Genomic DNA, 23697 nt, shown 5'->3' on the forward strand with positions numbered 1-23697 from the left:
TGCAGTATCTGTCTCTCCTTTCCTGCCTGTACGTGGGAGAACCAGACTCACCGTCTCAGGAAACACCTTATGGAGGCTGCCATGGAACTGGCGCTGGACCCTGGCTGGGGAACCCTCCCATACATCGATCAGAACAGGCAAAGGATGCCCCCATGCTGTGTAACCACCATCGGCCTCTGCCGGGATCAGTGCTAAAGACCCCATGCCAGGGCCTAGCCATGAACCAAAGAAGCATGCACATAAGCATGGCAGTAAGTCTTCCTCCAAGTCTAAGAAGGGCGCCGCACAATCCATGAGTTCCGGCCACGAAGGAACCACATGTTCCAAATCTCACAAGATCGACATCACTGTGGCAGTTCCCCACCTTGCCTTACCCACAGAGTTGGTCACAGGCTATGCAATAGCAGGGTCAACCGAGCTGGTCATACTGAAGCTCGTGGCCCCAGTATTCACCTTGATCCCACTTATTTCAGGAGGACTTTCCCACTTCTTCACCACAACCCTCACCAGCTAGGTACTCCAACATAGTTCTGGATGAGGCACTGATTAGCCTGACTTCAATGGCACCAATGGTTCCAAAGAGGCATCCCTTATCTTCTGCAGATGCAGCTGCCTCTTCAATCCCCTCCTCCCCACCGGACGACAATTGCAAGTTCCAGAAATTGCTGTGGAGAATAGCCAACACCCTAGAAATTCCCTTATAGGAGGTACAAGAGATTCAACACCCGCAGCTTGACATCTTGCACACTTTGGTACTGTGAGAGTGGCCCTACCAATCAATAATTCCACCAGCACTCACTGTATGGCACATTCTGGCCACACGTGCACCCACCCCAAAAGGGGCTGAGAAGAGAACTTATGTCCCCACCAAAGAGTCAGAGTTCCTGTTCTCTCATCCTCCACAGAACTCACTGGTAATTCAGGTGCCTTCAGAGTATTCCAAGTGCAACACCGACAGGCCCCGGTCATCGGCAGGTGGGATCGAACCTGGGACCTCTGGAGCTTAGTGCATGAGCCTCTACCACATGAGCTAAAAGCCAACTGGCTGTTAGCTAAGACTGTAGAGAAGATTCATTTAACTCTCTCTTTAAGTGGTCTCGGTGCCACTAGATAGGACAGAACACCACACCCAGAAGGTGTGTGGATTATACAAGCACCAACGCCCCCACTTCCATCTGACAGAGAGAGTAAAAGGCTAGACCTCCTGGGCAGAAAGGTCTTCTCCTTGGTGGGCTCCAATTTTATATTTCAGATTACTTAGCTCTGATGGCTAAATATTATTTTATTAACTATGGACAATTGGCTGAGTTTGCTGACAGACTACCCTCACAAGATTGCAACCAGTTCCAGGCATGAAGTCAAGTTACTCGCTAGGTCCATGCTATAGGCCACAGTGGGGTCTGCAGACACAGCTTCCCATATCCTGGCAATGGGGATTGTCATAAGGAGGGAATCTGGTTACACTCCTCTGACTTCCCCAGGGAGGTGCAAAACACTATAGAAGACCTCCCATTTGACGAATTGCATCTCTTCAATCAGAAAACAGACGAGTCCCTACACTTCCTAAAGGACTCTAGAGCTACTCTAAGGTCTCTCGGTAACTACACACCAGCACCCAAGAGGAAATTCTACCACCCGCCCCAATCATATTGTTACAGGGCCTCACAGCTATACCACCAATGTACCTATGAGCTTCCTCAAAAGCATCCTAGGGTTCACAGACCCCATCAACCTATGTCAACTACTGAGTCATCAGTGCAACACACTCAGGCTGTATCCATAGAATCATAGCAGATTAGGGTTGGTAGAGACCTCAGGAGATCATCTAGTCCAACCCCCTGCTCAAAGCAGGACCAACCCTAACTGAATCATCCCAGCCAGGGCTTTGTCAAGCCGGGCCTTAAAAAACTCTAAGGATGGTGATTCCACCACCTCCCTAGGTAACGTATTCCAGTGCTTCACCACCTTCCTAGTGAAAGAGTTTTTCCTAATATCCAATCTAGACCTCCCTCACTGCAACTTGAGACCGTTGCTCCTTGTTCTGTCATCTGCCACACTGAGAACAACCTAGCTCCATCCTCTTTGGAACCCCCCTTCAGGTAGTTAAAGGCTGCTATCAAATCCCCCCCTCACTCTTCTCTTCTGCAGACTAAACAAGCCCAGTTCCCTCAACCTCAGCCAGTATTTCTGAGTGCTAGAGAGCTGTCAACCACTCTGTACACCAATGCCCATTTTGTTTACCTCCTTCAGTGTGTTGCCTCAAACTCTTTCTGCCAGCATGGAAAGCCATAGCAACGGAAAAGTGAGTCCTAGATATCATCCAGAGCTGCTATGTCAGAGTTTATGGCAATATCCCCATCTCGCCCTCCTCCTCTGTCCACACACATAGAAGATCCATGCAACGACCTCCTCAAACTCGAGGTTGACTTCCTATTGCAGAGAGGAGCTGTGGAGCTAATCCCATACTCCTTTCATGGAACAGGATTCTACATGAGCTACTTTCTAGTCCCCAAAAAGACTGGTCGATGGAGACACCTCAACCATTTGATTTCCAGATCAAGCTTTTGCATGGCCATGCTTGCAGCAATCATTCCTTCTTTAGAAAAAGGCATGTGGTTTATAGCTCTCAATATGCAAGACTCTTATTTCCATATTGATATACCCACAACACACAGAAGGTTCCTGAGATTCAAGGTTGGGCATCTTCAATACAGGAGCCTACTGTTTGGACTCACCACTGCCCCCACAAGTATTCACAATAGTTTTCCCAGTTGTGGTAGCCCATCTCAGACATCAAAAGATCCTTGTTTTTCCATATGTGGATGACTGGCTGATAGCAGCCCAGTCCAAACAAGAGGCCCGGGGATCAACGTCCCAACTGCTTCTACTCCTCTCTTCCCCAGAGGTCAACATCAATGTCAAAAAATCAACTTTAAGCTCAATGCAATCCTTGGAGTTCATAGGAGCTTGCATAGAAGTGATTCCCACCCAAGCTTGTGTACCAAGATAATGAGAGAACTAACCACTTTGGCGTCTTCCAACCCTTCACTTTTGGCCAAAATCTGCCTTTCTCTTGGGACACGTGGCGGCCTGCACATATGTCACACCCTTCACTTGCCTACACATGCTCTACATTCAACTCTGGCTACAAAGAGTCTACTCCCGCAAGCATAAATAAATGCACACACGGCTCCACATGCCACCAGAAATTCTCTCCTCACTCCAATGGTGAATGAACCTGCTATGAATCTGTTCGGGGATGACCTTCCTCCCATCATTCCCCACCATGATGATCATAACATGGGCTCGGGTGCCTACATTGGCAACTGCATGACACAAGGCACCTGGACAACATGAGGGGCCTGAATGAACCTAAACATAATGGAACACCAGGCAATATGCAAAGCTTGTCAGGCATTCCTACCAACCATCCAGGACCAACATATTCTTGTCATGTTAGACAACACCACCAGCCTACCTACCGGGCACCCAGAACAGGATTGCCAGTGCTCTCAGCAGAAACTTTGCAACCAACTACAAACGGGAGTTGCACAACTCAGCAATTGCAGACATCTTTGGCTGATGGGGAACCCCAGTGAGGGATCTTTTCACATCCCACAACAATACCAAATGCACCCAATATTGTTCAAGGGGCAGGGGTTGGAACTCAATCAGAGGGGGATGCCCTAGTCCTTGATTGGTCAGACCAGACGAATTATGCCTTCACCCCCTACCTTTCTACCACAAATAATCCACAAGATCAGATGGGAGAAAACAACAACCATCCTGATCACCCCCTTCTCGCCTCGCCAATTTTGGCTCCCGATTATCCTCTGCACGTCAAAGGACCCGGCATTCACTTTGGACGTTACCGGAGCTACTGACCCAGCATAACAGCAGACTCAGACTCCTAACCTGCACACGCTTCACCTGATGGCTTTGTTTTTTGAATGGACACCTCCACTAGCACAGGAATGTTCTCTGGCAGTGTGAGATGTCCTCTGAAGCAGCAGGAAGGAGTCCATAAGACGCTTGTATCGAGCCAAATGGATGCATTTCACTGCCTGGGCTACCCAGCAGGGCCTTGTCTCTGAAGCAGTGGGCATCCCACTAGTCTTGGGTTATTTTCTTTATCTGAAGGACTCGGAACTACCCCTCAGTTCCATTAAGGTGCATGCAGCTGCCATTAGCGCTTTTCACCCAATGATGGACAGCCAGTCAATTTTTACCCACCCTTTAAATGTATGACTCTGGAACAGTCTTCTGCAAAAATACCTTCCTATTCAGCCTATCGCTCCCCAACAAGACCTTAACCTACTCCTCAACTTGTTGAAATCTACCCCCTTAAGCCTATGGCCTCATGCTCATTATCTCTCCTTTCCATGAAAATCGCTTTCCTCATTGCCATTACATTGGCTAGGACAGCTGACGAACTGGCAGTCATGATGGCTATTACCCCCACTTCAGCATTTTCCATAAAGACAGGGTCTCTTTACATCTTCACCCCGATTCCTACCCAAGGTGGTTTCCCAATTCCACCTCAATCAACCCAAACATTTACCTACCTTCTTCCCCAAGCCTCACGCCTTGAATGAGGAAAGAAAGCACCACTCAATAGATGTTCAAAGGGCATTGGATTTTTATCTTGAGTGGACAAAGCCCTTTTGGAAATCTCCTCAGCTTTTCATTGCCCTAGCAGACAGAATGAAAAGGCAAGCCATTTCCACTGAGAGAATCTGACAGTGTGTCTTAGTGTGCATTATGCGCTGCTATCAATGATGGGGGCAATCCCCGGTTGAAGGGATTGGGGCCCATTTCACGAGAGCGAAACCTCAACTACGGCCTCACTCCACAACATGCCCCTCCCAGACATATGCAAGGTGGCATAGAGTTCAGTATACATCTTTCTCAGACTCTTCACTCTAGTGCATGATCCCACAATGGACACTTCATTCAGAGCAACAGTCCTCCATTCCCCACTCTCCTCACACCATCCTGCCACATAGGTACTGCTTGTTAATCACCCTCAGTGGAATACAATAGGGACTATCACTCGAAGAAGGAAACAAGGTTACTTACCTGTAATTGAAGGTTCTTTGTTCCAAACCCAACCCTTGTCCCCTCGGCTGCAGAGTCAACAGCTCTGTGGTAGGGAAGGAACTGGAGACGCTGGCAACCTTGCTGTGCCCTTTATCGCCTCAGAGGAGACCATGAGGCATCACAGGGTGCATGTGCAGACCACCAGATAGTACTCCTTTCAAAAGCTCCTGACACATGTTCATAGCCCTCAGTGGGGACCATATACCTTGAAGAACCTTCAGTTACAGTTTTTTTTGAGTCATCTCTTTGCACCCATTCTGGGAACATTCATTGGTTGTCCCATAATGAAAAATGTTCTGTGATGGAAATGACTTTAGCTAACTTGTGCTGCGTGAGGTGGTCATTTTGTTTTAACTGAGAGAAAGATGGGCCTTTTGTAAAGCACAGGGGCTGGGAGACAGGTGATTTGGATTCTATTCCCAGATCTTGCATGGATTTTCTCTTTGATCTTGGGAAAGTCACTTAACCTTTGTGTATCTGTTATGACATTTATAAAATAAGATTACAAGTAATTCTTTGGAGTGCTGTGAGGGTTAATTAATAAACATTGTAAAGTGCTTTAAGATCCTTGTAGAGCAGGTACCATAGGAGTGCATATTATTGCCTTTTCTAAATGAGGTTTGGAAAAGGAAACAAGAATATTCATTAGCAAATATAGGAAAATACTGATTTTTGAATAGTGCATTGAATAGAGAATAGTCTGGAAAATACCCATTGCAGGGTAACTATCATAAAGAAATCAGATTTGACTATGAAGGAGAGTTTCAAGGAGAGGAAATGTCAGAGGAGACTTTCAGAGTCAATAGGAGGCTGAAACCAGATTAAAAGGGGCAGCGTATGGGTTCACTCACACACACTACCTTTTAACATGGCTAGAAGATACTAACGATTGGCCACTAGTACTTTGTCATTGGTGCAGAGAGAAAATTTGACCAAAATGTTCAAACATAAGAACCTAAATTTCAGGATCCAAATCTAAAATTAGACACTTAACTGCTTATTCTCTGCAGCTCCCTCTAAAGTGGACAGCAGCTGTTAAGTGTTCAAACTATTTTGAACATTAATCTATTTATTTTGGTCTCCAAATAGGGATCTGGGACCGTAACTTTAGACATCCCTTTCCTTTAAATCTTGTAAAAAGCCTTAGGATTCTTTGAGTTAAAAGGTGCTTTATAAACAAGCAAGAATCCCCATAGTACTAACTGAGCCTTGAATTTTACTCACTCAATCCTCCCTCCCCCAAAAAATTATCCAATTGCATCTTGTTATATAACTTAGCTGTCAGCCCTGTCAAAAAGGAGACTTGTATTACTTGGAGGGCCTGCATGCCAAAATGAAAAGCAATGCACCCTGCCAATGGTGAGCTTGTCTTCAGGCTCATTGAATTTCTCTCTTTATTCCCAAATAATGCTCACCACTAAAGGCAGCCGAGGAAAACAATGTTCCAAAAAAGGCTTATCAGAAGGCAGCAAAACTAAACTCTAGGGCTGAGATATTATTAAAAACAGAAATTAGGATTAAATTGTACATTACTTGCAACATATTAATGGAGCATTGTATGTATACTTTATAAACACATGGAGCCAAATTCAGATAGCAGAACAAGATCGTGAAGTCTCAAAAGTTCAGGATGGTAACTCTGACGACTATAATTCCTTTACTAGATTAAGGGGATTCATTTTAATCCCTTGACCAACAAGTCGCCTACTTCCATTAACTATACACCCACTGCACAGGAAATTCCTATGATTCACCATAGGCCAAGATCATTTCCAGTACCAAGTGCTCCCCTTTGACCTATTCTTGGACCCAAAGGGTGTTCTCAATGGTTCTAGCGGTAGTGGTGGTTTACCTTTGGCAGGAAACAATCCTGGTCTTCCCATACTTCGACAACTGAATACTCAAGGACTGTTCCTTCAAAGCAGTGTTATTGTCTGCCCAGAAGGCCCTTGTTCTTCCAAGAGTTGGGCGCAAGTGACTGGAAAGAAATCCACGCAAGTACAAGTACAAAGGATACAGCTTATAGGGGTGTACTTGGACTCACTGACAGCCAGAGCGTACCTCCCTTTAGACAGATTTGTGACCTTGTCAGGATTAGTAGGGACAATTCAAGGAGGCCCTCAGACCATAATAAGGAACTGGCTTTAACTCTTGCACCTTTGTGACCACACAAGACTGCCTCTTCTGCTTCCAGGGTTGGCTCAGAAAAGCCTAATCTCTGAACAGGAACACATTAGACAGGGAGGTAATGATCCCCTTCCACATAAAGAACTTCCTGAACTGCAACTCTGCATCTGTGCAGGCATCCCTTTCTGTCCCCCACCCCCAACAGTGACTCTATCAACCAATGCCTCCCTGTTAGGATGGAGAGCCCACCTTGACCCCCTCATGGTTCAGGGCAGATATACATCCCATGAAACCAGTCTCCACATCAACCTGTTGGAGTTCATGACATGCAGGAATGCTTGCCTCCATTTCCTTCCCCTCAGCAGGGGCAAAGCAATCAGGAGCATGACAGACAAGTCCTGCGTGTTTTATATCAACAGGCAGGCAGGAGCAAGATATCACTCTTTGTGTGCTGAAGCTATAAAGCTCTGGAACTGATGCTTAGTCCACTATATCCAGATTTCAGCAATCTACCTCCCAGGCATCTGGAACACTACAGCCAATGCCTCAGCAGACACTTCTCCCGTGACTATGAATGACCACTGGACACCCAGGTTCTCCACTGCATATTCCAGAGGTAGGGACTGACAGAGATCAATCTTTTGCCACCTCTGAGAACAGGAAGTGTCCTCTCTTCTGTTCGAGTGGGGAGATATCTGCTTCACCACTCCCTGGGAGACCCCTTCCTTCTAACATGGAGGAAGAGTATGTTCTTTGCATTTTCCCCACTGCCCCTAATTCCAAGGGCATTGAACAAGATCAGGCAGGGCAAGGCCAGAGTTATTGTCAGAGTACTTACCTGGCTGAGACAAGCTCACCTGCATCCAACCATCAATCAGACTACCAACCATTCCTTATCTCCTGTCTCAGGATGCGGGTCATGCCTTCACCCAATCTGGCAGTTCTTTTACACCTTGGGGCATGGCTTTTGTATGGTATTTAGGAATAGAGGCTTCCTGCTGTATGGAGGTACATAAGGTGTTATTAAACAGTAGAAAAACATCAACCTGCATTAACTTACCTGTTGAAATGGAAGACTTTCATCCATTGGTGCAGTCATCACTACCACCAGCCGGAAACAGTTTTCCTTTCCCTCATCCTAGATTACCTGCTGGATCTGAAGATCTCTGGGTTATTCATCAGTTCGCTCAGTGTACACCTGGTTGCCATATCAGCTTTTCATCCCCATATTGAGGGAGTCTCCATTTTTGCTCACCCACTATTATCCAGATTGATTAAAGGCCTAGATAATCTCTTTCCCCACATTAGACACCACACCCCATTTTGGGACCTCAACCTGGTTCTCAACCAACTTCACAAGACCTCCATTCGAATCAGTGGCAACCTGCTCCCTACTTCATTTTTCTATGAAGATGGACTTTTTGGTTGCCATCACCTTGGCCTGTAGGGTCGGGAAGATTGGAGCCTTGATTGCAGATCTCCCCTTTACTGTGTGTTTTTAATGATAATATATTTTTATGTCCATATTCTAAGTTCCTGCCAAAGGTGCCTTCAGTTCTGTCCCTGCCTTCTGATCATTGGCCATTAACAGATTTTTCAGTTGACTTATAGGAAAAAAGCTCTGGGGCTTTTTTCCTACAAGTCAACCCCTTCTGCGAGCATAATTCTTCCAGGCTTTCTCTATCAAGATCTTCATAGGATCCTTGCTCACTTATTGTAACTGCTCTTTAACCACTAAAACTCTCAATATCAAAATTCAAATTTTGAATAGCTTGGGGATTTGATCCAAAACTTAATTGATCTGGTTCTGTGAATCCTAGACAGCGTATGCCACTGTAACTGTGCCTTTGTGGGTCACAACTGAGCATATCAAATTCAGGACAAACTGCTGAGAAATAGGGCAGACACACCCCAAACTGGTGGTTATTCCTCCATAGGATATACCAAACCAGCAACAAAAGGAAACTTCTGTTTCACTACACTGGCTAACAAGAAGTCATAAAAGCAGTTTCCTTAGATATTCCACTCCTTGTATCACCATCAAAAACACTGGATTTAAAGATGAGCGGTTCTTTAAAACCAATCTCCTCAAATAAAAGGTTCTTCTGATCCCAAAGGACCAGTCACACACCCAGGTCAATATACAACTCAGATCTTACTCAAAAATCATGTTGTTGCCAATCCTTTAGTATCTAATATCTAAAGGTTTATTCATAAAAAGAAAGAAAGAAAGGTGAGAGTTAAAATTGGTTAAAGGAATCAAATACATACAGTAATTGCAAAGTTCTTGGTTCAGGCTTGAAGCAGTGATGGAATAAACTGCTGGCTTAAATCAAGTCTCTGGTTGCTTCCAAATCATTGGAAGGACCTCAGTCCCTTGCTTAGAATGCTCCCATTAGTAAAAGTCCATAGTCCAGAGATTTGAGCAGGAAAGAGGCAAAATGGAGGTGTTTCCAGGGCCTTCATAAAAGGCCCTGGAAACATCTCCATTTTCCCACGTGGAGGGAAACATTTTCCCACGTGTTTTAAACAAAGCCCTCAGCCCAGCCAGTGGAAAATTACAGGTAAAAGATGGAGTTTGGAGTCACATATCCCTATATAATTTCTCTTAGTCATAGCAGGAAAGCCCATGATCTGTAGATAGGCATCTCCTATGGTTCATTGTCAGTTAAGTGTTCCTTGATGGGCCACTCAACTTGAATAGTCCCTCCAAGGTGTGCAGGCTAAATACCTTGTGGGCGTTACCCCTTGAGCAAACATTTGAAATCCAGTTATAGAGTGGAGAGTGGTCAGTTTGGATGAGCTATTACCAGCAGGAGAGTGAGTTTGTGTGTGTATGGGGGTGGGGGGGATGTGAGAAAACCTGGATTTGTGCTGGAAATGGCCCACCTTAATTATGCACATTGTAGGGAGAATGGTCACTTTGGATGAGCTATTACCAGCAGGAGAGTGAGTTTGTGTGTGTGGTTTTTGGGACGGGGGTGAGGGGGTGAGAGAACCTGGATTTGTGCAGGAAATGGCCCAACTTTATTATCATGCACATTGTGTAAAGAGTTGTCACTTTGGATGGGCTATCACCAGCATGAGAGTGAATTTGTGTGGGGGGGTGGAGGGTGAGAAAACCTGGATTTGTGCTGGAAATGGCCCACCTGATGATCACTTTAGATAAGCTATTACCAGCTGGACAATGGGGTGGGAGGAGGTATTTTTTCATATTCTCTGTGTATATATAAAGTCTGCTGCAGTTTCCATGGCATGCATCTGATGAAGTGAGCTGTAGCTCACGAAAGCTCATGCTCAAATAAATTGGTTAGTCTCTAAGGTGCCACAAGTACTCCTTTTCTTTTTGCGAATACAGACTAACACGGCTGTTACTCTGAAACCAGTTATAGAGCCAATACTCATAACTTCAAATACAAAAATGATACATGCACACAAATAGTATAATCATATCAGCAAATCATAACCTTTCCATAGACATCTTACATGCCACATTTTGTACAAGACTTGTTGCAAATATATAACAGTGGTTGCAACAATGATCTATATCAGTGGTTCCCAAACTGGAGTTCGTGAACCCCTGGGAGTTTGCAAAATGTTACAGGTGGTTTTGGGGAAAAAATTCCCTAATGGCAGACAGAGCTGTCCCTAGGGACCCCAGGCCAGCAGCCTGGAGCTCCTGGACTTCCAAGAGCTAAGCAGATCAAAGCAAGCATATCTATCACACTGAGGAGATTTAAACTTCAAGACTCCTTATAAGAAATGGAAAGGGAGGTGGATATTTTTTGCTGTTTTTAAAATTAAATAGGCAGCTGGTGTTGTTTTTAAAATTATTACAAAGAACAAGTTTAAGCTTTGTTGTAATGGGCGTTGTTTGCTTGGACGGCTCAAGATCTGAATGCTTGTGCAGGAGGAACTCTTTGAGTTGGCTTCTTAAATCCCTTCATGCTGTTTCACATTTGATACTCCTTGGTGAAACATAGGAGCCTTGTCTTATAACAGGCTTATTCAAAGTGATACACGTTCTGAAAGTGAAATCTTGGAAGAGTGTCGCCATTTTCATAATGTAATAAAAATACTGTAACGATAAATAATAACTAATAATAAATAGTGTGTAATAAGCATGTCATCAAAACAAATTTGATATTTCCAAGATCACTGCTTTTATAATTTATACTCAGGTAAAGGAGAAAATCCCTGGAAATGTTCATTTTTAAGAGGGGGTTTGCGAGACTTGACATTTTAGTGAAAGGGGTTCACAGGTTATTAAAGTTTGGGAACCACTGATCTGTATGGTCATATTTTAATCAGATAATGTCACAGAGGCAAAGGACTCTTCCTCTTTTTCCAGCAGGGCCAGGAGATCCTGGTGCACTTCAGAGAAGGATGGCTACAGCAGGCCTTCAGTACTGTCTGTGGAGGAAAGCCCTGGGACATACAGTACTCTAAAATAGCAGCGTCTACATCAGACTTACCATAGGTGCCTTCTCACTTGGCACCAGCAAAATTGAAGCACCAGACACCTTTGGCCCTGGTGCCTAGGTGCTCCGGTTCAAAGGTACTGTCCACCTCAGCTCCTGCATCAGTACCAACACAGTCAATACCGCAGGAATTCCACTACCCCAGGGACGTGCCAGTTTTAGCTGAGCTGGAGTCTCCACTGCTTATGGATACTGACCGACGCTTAGCACCAAGACTCCAGTCTCTGGATTACCATTGCTTCCTGGTACTGCAAATTTCTCTGCTTTTTTCTCCTGGGCCCCCCTTTTGAGGACATTGAATGTCTCCTTCATCCTCCTCAATCAGTCTCCTCTTTATCAGTGTGAGGTGTTCCCCGCCCCATCAGCACAGGAACCCATACTTTGACAAAGATCCTCACCCATGACAGAGATGGTGGGATCAGTCCTGGGTTCCACCCTCCCTCCTGTATGGTCCCCAGTGGCCATACTGGGATCCTTGGCGGTGTATAGGCAGCAATTTGCCAGACCTCCAGCTCCATTGCACTGAGAGGCTAGGGTTACGCAGTCTCCTCTACCAAACCCCCAACAGGAGAAGGAGGCTAGGTAGGACAAACAGGCCACTGCTCAAACTCCTATTTTGTCTTTGTCTCTGGACGAGGCAGTCATGCCTCCACCACCATTGATGGCCTGTGATTTTTGGCAGTTCCAGGATCTGGTAAAGAATATGGCTGACCCTCAGATAACGCTTGAGGTTAAAGACTCACAACACAAGCCCCTGGACATTCTCCAGCCAGCAACACCCACCCAGCTTGTGCTGCCCATTAATAAAGCGCTCCTAGAGCCACCAAAAACTGTGTGGCAAATTCCTGCCACCATCCCACAAACTTTCAAACAGGTGGATAAGAAATATTATGTTCCTCCCAGGGACTCAGAATTTTTGTTCCTCCCTGCCCCTGCCCCCCACACCTAATTCTCTGGTAGTGGATGCTGTAAATGAAATGGGTTTGCAAACTATCAGGCGATCATGGCCAAATATGACTTCACAAATTACAACAAATTTGCAGCCTTTATTGAATATATTCCATAGAAGCATAGAGAACACTTCCAGGCCATCATCACAGATGGTCAATGATTAACCATAACCTCTCTACAAGTCTCCTTATATGCCAAAGACACCACCAGCAGATCCATCTTCACAATGATTGTTATGCACAAGACATCATGGCTTTAGTTGTTGGGGTTCCTGAGAGAGGTTTGGAATACTGTTGAGGACTTCCCATTTGATGATCTGCAGCTCCTCTTGGGGATGACAGATGAGCCCTTACACACACTGTGACTTCAGGGCAATGTTCAGGTCTCTTGATATACATACCCCTATGAACAAGAGGAGATTTAGCTAGACTCAAATTGCCCAGAGATCGCACCCTGCCCAGTTCTCTGGATTTCACAGAGCCATTGAACCTGCAAGAAAGAGAGACAGATTCCACAGGATGAGAGCACCTCACCCTCCTTCAGGAAATACCCAGTTATCATCGAAAAAACAATTCTGATGGGTTGGTCGAGGGTTCAATTCCTCCTTCACATCTAGCTTGCAAGCTGCAACTTTCACCCACCTTCCCACTTTCAGAGACTGCCTTTCCTATTTCCAACAGACTTGGTGGCATATTACAACAGATGTTTGGGTCACGGAGGTTATAACATCAGACTACCCCATCCACTTTACATCCCTCCTCCCCAACCCTGTTTCCTGTTCATCTTCAGGTATCCCTCTCATTCATTTAGGAGCAATAGAACCAGTCCCATCTCCTCATAGGGGGAAAGGGTTTTACTCAATGCATTTTCTCATGCCAAAGGAGGATGGAAGGAGGAGACCAAGCTTAGATCTGAGATGACTGAACAAAATCATAAAGTCTCAGAAGTTCAGGATGATTCCTTTATATTTCTAGCTATATATCCAGCTATAATTCCTTTTCTGGAGGCAAGAGACTGGGTTTTGGCCCTGGGCCTATAGGACACCTATTTCCATATAGCAATGCATCCCACACACAGGAAATGCATCCCACACACAGGGCAGAAAAGGTGGGGGAGTAGCACTGTATGTAAGGGAGCAGTATGACTGCTCAGAGCTCCGGTACGAAACTGCAGAAAAACCTGAGTGTCTCTGGATTAAGTTTAGAAGTGTGTGCAACAAGAGTGATGTAGTGGTGGGAGTCTGCTATAGACCACCGGACCAGGGGGATGAGGTGGATGAGGCTTTCTTCCGGCAGCTCACGGAAGCTACTAGATCGCATGCCCTGATTCTCATGGGTGACTTTAATTTTCCTGATATCTGCTGGGAGAGCAATACAGCGGTGCATAGACAATCCAGGAAGTTTTTGGAAAGCGTAGGGGACAATTTCCTGGCACAAGTGCTAGAGGAGCCAACTAGGGGGGGTGCTTTTCTTGACCTGCTGCTCACAAACCGGGTAGAATTAGTGGGGGAAGCAAAAGTGGATGGGAATCTGGGAGGCAGTGACCATGAGTTGGTTGAGTTCAGGATCCTGACGCAGGGAACAAAGGTAAGCAGCAGGATACGGACCCTGGACTTCAGGAAAGCAGACTTCGACTCCCTCAGGGAACGGATGGCCAGGATCCCCTGGGGGACTAACTTGAAGGGGAAAGGAGTCCAGGAGAGCTGGCTGTATTTCAAGGAATCCCTGTTGAGGTTACAGGGACAAACCATCCCGATGAGTCGAAAGAATAGTAAATATGGCAGGCGACCAACTTGGCTTAATGGTGAAATCCTAGCGGATCTTAAACATAAAAAAGAAGCTTACAAGAAGTGGAAGGTTGGACATATGACCAGGGAAGAGTATAAAAATATTGCTCGGGCATGTAGGAATGTTATCAGGAGGGCCAAATCGCACCTGGAGCTGCAGCTAGCCAGAGATGTCAAGAGTAACAAGAAGGGTTTCTTCAGGTATGTTGGCAACAAGAAGAAAGCCAAGGAATGTGTGGGCCCCTTACTGAATGAGGGAGGCAACCTAGTGACAGAGGATGTGGAAAAAGCTAATGTACTCAATGCTTTTTTTGCCTCTGTTTTCACTAACAAGGTCAGCTCCCAGACTGCTGCGCTGGGCATCACAAAATGCGGAAGAGATGGCCAGCCCTCTGTGGAGATAGAGGCGGTTAGGGACTATTTAGAAAAGCTGGACGTGCACAAGTCCATGGGGCCGGACGAGTTGCATCCGAGAGTGCTGAAGGAATTGGCGGCTGTGATTGCAGAGCCACTGGCCATTATCTTTGAAAACTCGTGGCGAACCGGGGAAGTCCCGGATGACTGGAAAAAGGCTAATGTAGTGCCAATCTTTAAAAAAGGGAAGAAGGAAGATCCTGGGAACTACAGGCCAGTCAGCCTCACCTCAGTCCCTGGAAAAATCATGGAGCAGGTCCTCAAAGAATCAATCCTGAAGCACTTGCATGAGAGGAAAGTGATCAGGAACAGCCAGCATGGATTCACCAAGGGAAGGTCATGCCTGACTAATCTAATCGCCTTTTATGATGAGATTACTGGTTCTGTGGATGAAGGGAAAGCAGTGGATGTATTGTTTCTTGACTTTAGCAAAGCTTTTGACACGGTCTCCCATAGTATTCTTGTCAGCAAGTTAAGGAAGTATGGGCTGGATGAATGCACCATAAGGTGGGTAGAAAGCTGGCTAAATTGTCGGGCTCAACGGGTAGTGATCAATGGCTCCATGTCTAGTTGGCAGCCGGTATCAAGTGGAGTGCCCCAGGGGTCGGTCCTGGGGCCGGTTTTATTCAATATCTTCATAAATGATCTGGAGGATGGTGTGGATTGCACTCTCAGCAAATTTGCGGATGATACTAAACTGGGAGGAGTGGTAGATACGCTGGAGGGGAGGGATAGGATACAGAAGGACCTAGACCAATTGGAAGATTGGGCCAAAAGGAATCTGATGAGGTTCAATAAGGATAAGTGCAGGGTCCTGCACTTAGGACGGAAGAACCCAATGCACAGCTACAGACTAGGGACCGAATGGCTAGGCAGCAGTTCTGCAGAAAAGGACCTAGGGGTGACAGTGGACGAGAAGCTGGATATGAGTCAGCAGTGTGCCCTTGTTGCCAAGAAGGCCAATGGCATTTTGGGATGTATAAGTAGGGGCATAGCGAGCAGATGGAGGGACGTGATCGTTCCCCTCTATTCGACATTGGTGAGGCCTCATCTGGAGTACTGTGTCCAGTTTTGGGCCCCACACTTCAAGAAGGATGTGGATAAATTGGAGAGAGTCCAGCGAAGGGCAACAAAAATGATTAGGGGACTGGAACACATGAGTTATGAGGAGAGGCTGAGGGAGCTGGGATTGTTTAGCCTGCAGAAGAGAAGAATGAGGGGGGATTTGATAGCTGCTTTCAACTACCTGAAAGGGGGTTCCAAAGAGGATGGCTCTAGACTGTTCTCAATGGTAGCAGATGACAGAACGAGGAGTAATGGTCTCAAGTTGCAGTGGGGGAGGTTTAGATTGGATATTAGGAAAAACTTTTTCACTAAGAGGGTGGTGAAACACTGGAATGCGTTACCTAGGGAGGTGGTAGAATCTCCTTCCTTAGAGGTTTTTAAGGTCAGGCTTGACAAAGCCCTGGCTGGGATTATTTAACTGGGAATTGGTCCTGCTTTGAGCAGGGGGTTGGACTAGATGACCTTCTGGGGTCCCTTCCAACCCGGATATTCTATGATTCTATGATTCTATGAATACCTATGTTTTACCATGGGCCAGGAAGATTTTCAATCCTGAGTACTTCCCTTCAGCTTCTCTTTGGCCTGAAGGGTGTTTGCAAAGGTTTTAGAAGTAGTGGCTGTTTACCTTTAGTGGCAAGTGATTTTAATCTTCCTGTATCTCAATAACTGGCTACTCAAGGGCAATCTTATGAAGCAGTACTAACTTCCACCCAGACAGCCCTTTCTTTTGTCCAGGACTTGGGTCTTCAGCTAAATATAAAAACATCCACATTGCTCCTGTGCAGAGAATACAATTCATAGGGGTGTACTTGGACTTACTGGCAACCAGGGCCTTCCCTCCCACAGACATATTCATAACATCAGCAAATCTGGTCGGGACAATTCAAGGGAGCCCCTGAACTACAATAAGGAACTGTTTACGGCTACTGAGTCATATGGCAGCTTGCACCTTCATGACCCAGCATGCAAGACTACGTCTTTGCTGCTTTCAGGGCAGGTTCAGAAGGATCTATTCCTCAACCAGAGACAGCCTGGACAAACAGGTCATGGTTCCCCTCCAGGTGAAGAACTCCTTAGACTGGTGGAAAGACCAACGCAGTGTCTGTACAGGCTTCCCTTTCATCTGTCCAGCTCCAACAATAACTGTGACAACAGATGCATCACAGGGTGGGGAGCACACCTCAGTACCCTCACAACTCAAGGTAGATGGTCATCTCTGGAAACTGGTCTCCATATCAAACTGTTGGAACTCAGGTCAGTCAGGAGTGCCTGCCTTGAATTCCTGCCATCATCAAGGGAAATTATAATTGTGATGGACAATATGGCTTGCATGTTCTATACCACCAAACAGGGAGTAGCAAGATCCCCTTCCCTGTACGCTGAAGCTATAAAGTTATGGAATGGTATATATCTCATCAGAGTCCAATCTCAGCCATTTACCTTCCAAAATGTCACAGCCGATATACTCAGCAGGCACTTCTCCCAGGACTGTGAATGGGAGTTGGGCTCTCAAATTCTTCATGTCATATTCCAAAGGTGGAGACTTTCTCATGTGGACCTAATTGCCACATTCAGCAAGAAGAAGTCCTTGAGAGGAAGCCTGGGTCACCACTTTTGGGGGACACTTTTCTCCTTCCCTGGATGAAGGTCCTTTTCTAGGTGTTCTCTCCAATACCACTAATATTAAGAGTGATGAACAAGCTCAAACAAGACAAGGCCAGGGTCATCCTTATAGTATCAACCCCTTATCTCCTCTCCCAGGATTCAGGTCACATGCTTCAGCCCAATCTAGGGGTCCTCCACCTCCAACCCTGACTCTTAGATAGTTCACAGGATTAGAATCCACCTGCTTGACAAGAATACAACAGGTGTTACTAAACAGTAGAAAGGAGTCAACTCGAATTACTTACCTTTAGAAATGGAAAAAGTTCAACCACTGGAATCCCTGAATCCTGTCTTGTGTCTGAATCCTGTTTGCTCTTAGCCATCGCGGATTATCTGCTAGACTTGAAGAAATCAGTGTGATCAATTAGCTCTATTAAAGTTCATCTGGCCACAATATCAGAATTTCATCCCCCACTAGAAGGGTTTTCCATATTTACTCACCCTCAAGATTTTTTAAGGAATTAGGGGAACCTCTATACCCAGGCTAAGAATCTTTCTTCTTCTTGGGATCTCAACTTGGTACTTAGATACCACAAGGGACCTCCATCTGAACCTATGGCACCCTGCTCCTTGCTTCACTTATCTATGAAGACAGCCTTACTAGTAGCTATTACATCAACCTGTAGGGCTGGGGAGGCTGGGGCCTTGAAGGCGGACCCCCTGTTGGCCTCTTACCTAGATTTGATCAAGCAATTTTGGAAATCTCCTAGGCTGTCTCCAATGCAGAAAGATCCAAAGGGTCAATGATCTCTACACAGAGACTTCTGAGGTGGATCTCTGAGTGTACCATCACTTGCTACAATGCTGCTGGTGCTCTGCCTATCCAAAGGATTATAGCACACTCTACCAGATCACAGGCAACTTCCACTTCTAGCTTTACGCAAGGACAGTCCCATGTCTGAAATATGAACAGCTGCTACTTGAGCCTCAGTGCATGATCTTTCTAAACAGTGTGCTGTAAGTTCTGAGACCTTTTTCTTTAGTAAGCAACAGCAGATACATTAGGACAGCAGCAGCCATGAGCTAAGAAGTAGAAAGCCACATCCTCAAGTTCCATCTAAATGACATCAAAACAATGTAATATCGGGCTGTTAAGAAGGTGCTCCTGTCCTAATAGTACCCAGCATCACCCGATAAAGAAACAGATCTTAAGATGTTTAAAGAAAACTTTGTTTGGTAGCATTCTGTCTGACAAGGAATCACTTATCAACAGTTGTGATTGTGAAATCTATACTTCTATTGTTTTGTCTTTATGGTTCCTACTTTACAGTTTCTGTCTGATTTTTTGATTGTTTCTTTCTGTCTGCATAACTAATTTTGCGAGATTTAAATCAACTAAGGTGGTGGGGTATGACTGGGTAAAGAATTGTTTTGTAATGGGTTAGGGTTGGTGAAAAATACTGTTTTGTAGTACTTTAGTTTTAAATGATTGGTTAAGGTACAGCTAAGCAGGACTCAAGTTTAACTACATAAACTGGGGTCTAAAAGGAATTTCTTTGGACTCTAACTCAAAGACACAGCCCAAGATCAGAGCTGCCAGACCTCAACACCCTGCCAACCATATCAGTCAGAAGCTGGAGGAGCCCCAGATGACCTGATTCTGACTGGCCACCAGGAAAATGTCTTCAGTCTTGGACTCAATTATGAAGCTCCCTCTTCCCTGTGAGGATCCTGCTCCGGAGTCCCTTGAAGTGGAGTGCCCATAGAATAAGAGGTTATTCATCATGTACAGTAACTGTGGTTCTTCAAGATGAATGTCCCTTTGGGCGCTCCACTACCTGCCCTCCTTCCCCTCTGCTTCAGACTGTTATTCGTTGGATATTTGGATAGAGAGGGAACTGAGGGCGATTCACTTGCACAGCTCTATTTATCCTCGGTACGTGGCACAGGGTTGGTTCGAACACATGCATTGGCCAAATGGACACTGCCAATGGAAAATCTCTGATCAAGGGCGTGACGGATGCACGTGCACCAGAAGTGGAGCACCCATAGGGACACGCATCTCGAAGAACCACAGTTACTGCACAAGGTAAGTAACCTCATCATCCCCACCAAACATTTAGGTGTGGCTCAGTGATACAGCTGGCCTCACAGCTAATGAATGACTAGTGTTCTGCAGAAGGGCAAATTGGGCAGACTTTTCAGAGGTCTTCAATTAAGGTGGACCCTGAAGATAAATATGTCATTCCTCTCTCCTCCCTTTATCCTAACCCTATTTACTTGGTGTATTATAATGAATCTGGTATTTTTTTTTATTTTTATTTTTTTTGGAAAAAAGAAAAAGAAAAAAAGGAGAGGAGTTTGAATTTGCAGTGAGAGACAGCAAGCCAGTGAAAGGGTTTGAGCTGCACTTATTTCCCAGCTGTTGGTGCTTTAGTTAGTGGCAGTAGTTGGGAGGTAAGTGCTGAGTCAAGCAAAATGGGAAAAAAGAAAAATGGTGAATGGTTGGTCTGTATAGCTTAATGTTGTTTTATTTTTCTGTTTGCTGAATCGTTAAATATCTAAGAACTGTGCTTATCAGTGGAGAAAGAAGCCATTTTGTTTTCAGTATTGTTGCAGACTGTTACAGAGGAGATGCACGCATAGTGCTCTCCATAGACTTTTGTTCTATTTCCTTTCTCTAAAATAAGGCCTTTTTGACAAGGTATCTGTTTTACTTTTTGCTGGGAACATAATAGCTGAGGGAGCTAAAGGGGAGGAACAGAAATGAAATATTAAGCTTGAGGAAGTAGCTTCTTTGGCAGCCCGTTGTAGTTTTTGGTTAGTAGCTGTAATCCAAAGGCTTCTAGTACCCAAACTGCTTTCTTTCTGGTTTATTTCTGATGAGAGAGAAAAACAGACAAGATCCAATTTTAAATTTCCAACATAGTTGAATGTTTTCTCTTGTGTGTGAAAGGATGATTTATTAAATACTACTGAGGTAGGCTTGCCATTGAGGGAATGGACGTACCAGCACTCCTGCAATCAATTTAAAAAGTATTCAGAACTAGCATTTCACAGAAGAGCTCCTAAACAGAATGCCATGAAGAAATAAAGTGATTTCAGGAGGACTGAAAGCAAGCAGTCACAGCAACCTGAACTTCTCACACCCAGGCTGACAGGAACTTTAGGAATCAATTTGGTATTGCTAGACTGGTCTTTGTCTACACCGCAATCACAAAGTGTGTGCACCTCACATATACATGCCTGAGCTAACTTTAATCTAGATAGCTCATGTTCTGAGTGCTTCAGTGAGAGCTAGCCCTGAGAGTAATTACCCAGGGTTCCAGGCAGGCTTGTAGATCCTGTGTTGAAGCCCATTCTGCTGCAGCTTCTCTTCTCTTCTCTGGAACCCAAGCTAGATACATTAAAGCTCAGTCAGCTACGTCTACACAAGGTGCAATCATACCTTATGATTGCAGTGTAGACATTGAGACTTGGATACAAAACTTAAAGGGATTAGTTGTTTTAGCCATCAATAGCTGATCATTTGTGTCCCCTGGACACAATCAAATTGCATGAGCTATTAAACTAGATAGTAGATAGTAACTTTAGCTTGATGCTACAATGAGGTCCATGTGGGAAGACCACTGTGCTCAGTGGAGCCTCATTGAAGTCAATGGGGATTTGCCAATATGGGGGTTCACCACAGGACTGAGGCCTCGTATCTGTTATTTTGACCCTGTCTGATCTGTTTTTTTTAAATCTAATAAATAGTTAATGTTTGCAAAGTGGTTTGAAAATATAAAGAAAGCCTACACCACTGCATGGTGTTTTATGCTTGCTATCGAATATACATGATGTGCAATGTAGCTGAGCTAATGTTGCTGTTGGACTTTAACTTAGGCATTTCCTGACTTTTTTCCACTATGCAGCTCTAGCTTTATTAATAAAGCAATAAGCCAGAAAAGGTATGCATTAGTTGCTTCATCTTCTTCCAAGCTGGCCAATTTTGGACAACCACTATTCATAGACACATGCTAATGTAGATTTTGAATTTCCTAACAAAAATTCCCAAGAAAGTATTATTTGTTATTTCAGGGGTTCCTAAAGTTTTTTATAGCCTGCACCACATTCTAGTAACAAGATTCTCATGCCCAAAAGCTTATGCCCAAATAAATCTGTTAGTCTTTAAGATGCCACCAGACTCCTTGAAGATTCTCATGAACTACCTTCTGCTCATTGACCACTTCACTTTCCACGGACAATCCCTGAAGCAACTACCCCAAGGGCTGACATGGGAAATTAATATTAAAAAAATATTTAACCTTTTAAAATTGTCTTCTGATGCAATTTAGCAGGTGGAAACAAAGAGGAGTAGCCAGCATCATGTACCCAGCCAGCTCTCTGCTACCAACCAAGCAACAAATGCTCTGTGCTTTGTGGTTCTACAATGTACTAGGCACGGCACAAACACAAAACAAAAGATGACCCAATCATTACCCCAAATACCTGGTCTTCTAATAAATTTTAAATACCCTAATTGGGGTCTGAAGTTGGCACCTCATTAGAGTGTCTGACTTAATAAAAGATGAGTTTACCTCTTTCAACACTATCTCATTTGAGGTTATCACAGCAGCAGCAGCAGCTAGCCATGCCTATCAGGCTGGTTTGGGGAAATATGTAGTATGATGCCACAATGACTTCGTTAGGGGCTGCTTACCACGTAAGACACTATTTAGTGGGAGTAAGAGTGGTAGAACTGGGCCCAATATGATTATTGACTATATTCAGCCAGCCAACTATTAATCGGAAAATATTCAGCTGCCAGCTACTGGGGAGTATCTGTGCCAAAGCAGGCTTAGGGACCAAAGGAAGGTTTCCAAGTGTCATGAGGGCATTCAAGACAATTAGTGGCTGGATTTAGTTTCAAAGTCATCTGACTCAGTCATTTTTTTGTCATTTGATTACGTCATGCGTGATGACTGGAAGCACAAAACCTTGTACTGTCTGCAATGGAGGAGCCTGTGTTTAACGATGAAATAGTCAACGTCCCAACAAATTCTAAAATACCAATTAAAGGATACTACAGGTTTTATTCTGGTTTTGAGTGGGGGTGTGGAAAGCTGAGTATGTGTCTGGGAGCAAGGGTCTTGCTAGCTTGCTTGTGTAGTGCTTAATATGGGGAGGAAGAGGTAAAATTGAGTCTGAGAAGAAATAGAATTTAAGGATGGAAATCACCTACTAGCTCGCCTAGTTTATCATCTGCCAGTGCAGGAATGTGCCCTGCAGTATGTATTAGAGCCTTTGTATCCGACTGGTGAGTGTGTGTGACAGTTCCTCCTCTGTGCCAATCCACAAAGGACATGAGGGTTTGCCGCCCCCAGTTAAAGATCCTTGGTTCTTTAGCTCAGACTGAAGCAGCTCATGCTTTTAGCTCTGAAGGTTTCCAGTTCAGTCCAATGGATTGGCCAAGATGGTGGCTATCGCACCGTGTCCAGGCTTATTCTAAAGTATGGTTCTACTTTGAAGAGTGACATTAAAAATGGCACCTTCTTACTTTACTTAGTAAATAACACAATTATTAGGCACATAGATGAACATGATATGTTGAGGAAGAGTCAACATGGCTTTCGTAAAGGGAAATCATGCCTCACCAATCTATTAGCACTGTTTGAGGGGGATCAGCAAATGTGGACAATCCCACAGACATAGTGTACTTGGACTTTCAGAAAACCTTTGACAACATCCCTCACCAAAGGCTCTTAAGCAAAGTAGGCAGTCATAGGGTATGAGGAAATGTCCTGTCATAGATCAGTAACTGGTTAAAAAATAGGAAACAAAGGGTAGAAATCATAGAATATCAGGGTTGGAAGGGACCTCAGGAGGTCATCTAGTCCAACCCCCTCCTCAAAGCAGGACCAATCCCCAGTTTTTGCCCCGATCCCTAAATGGCCCCCTCAAGGATTGAACTAACAACCCTGGGTTTAGCAGGCTAATGCTCAAACCACTGAGCAATCCCTCTCCCTGCTATCCCTGAATAAATGGTCAGTTTTCACAGTGGAGACAGGGAAATAGAAGAATCCCTAAGTATCTGTACTGGAACCAATGCTGTTCAATATATTCAAAAATGATCTGGAAAAAATAGGTAAACTGTGAGGTGGCAAAGTTTGCAAATGATACAAAATT

The sequence above is a fragment of the Lepidochelys kempii genome, chromosome 2 (genome assembly GCF_965140265.1).
Source record: "Lepidochelys kempii isolate rLepKem1 chromosome 2, rLepKem1.hap2, whole genome shotgun sequence".
Lineage (NCBI taxonomy): Eukaryota > Metazoa > Chordata > Testudines > Cheloniidae > Lepidochelys > Lepidochelys kempii.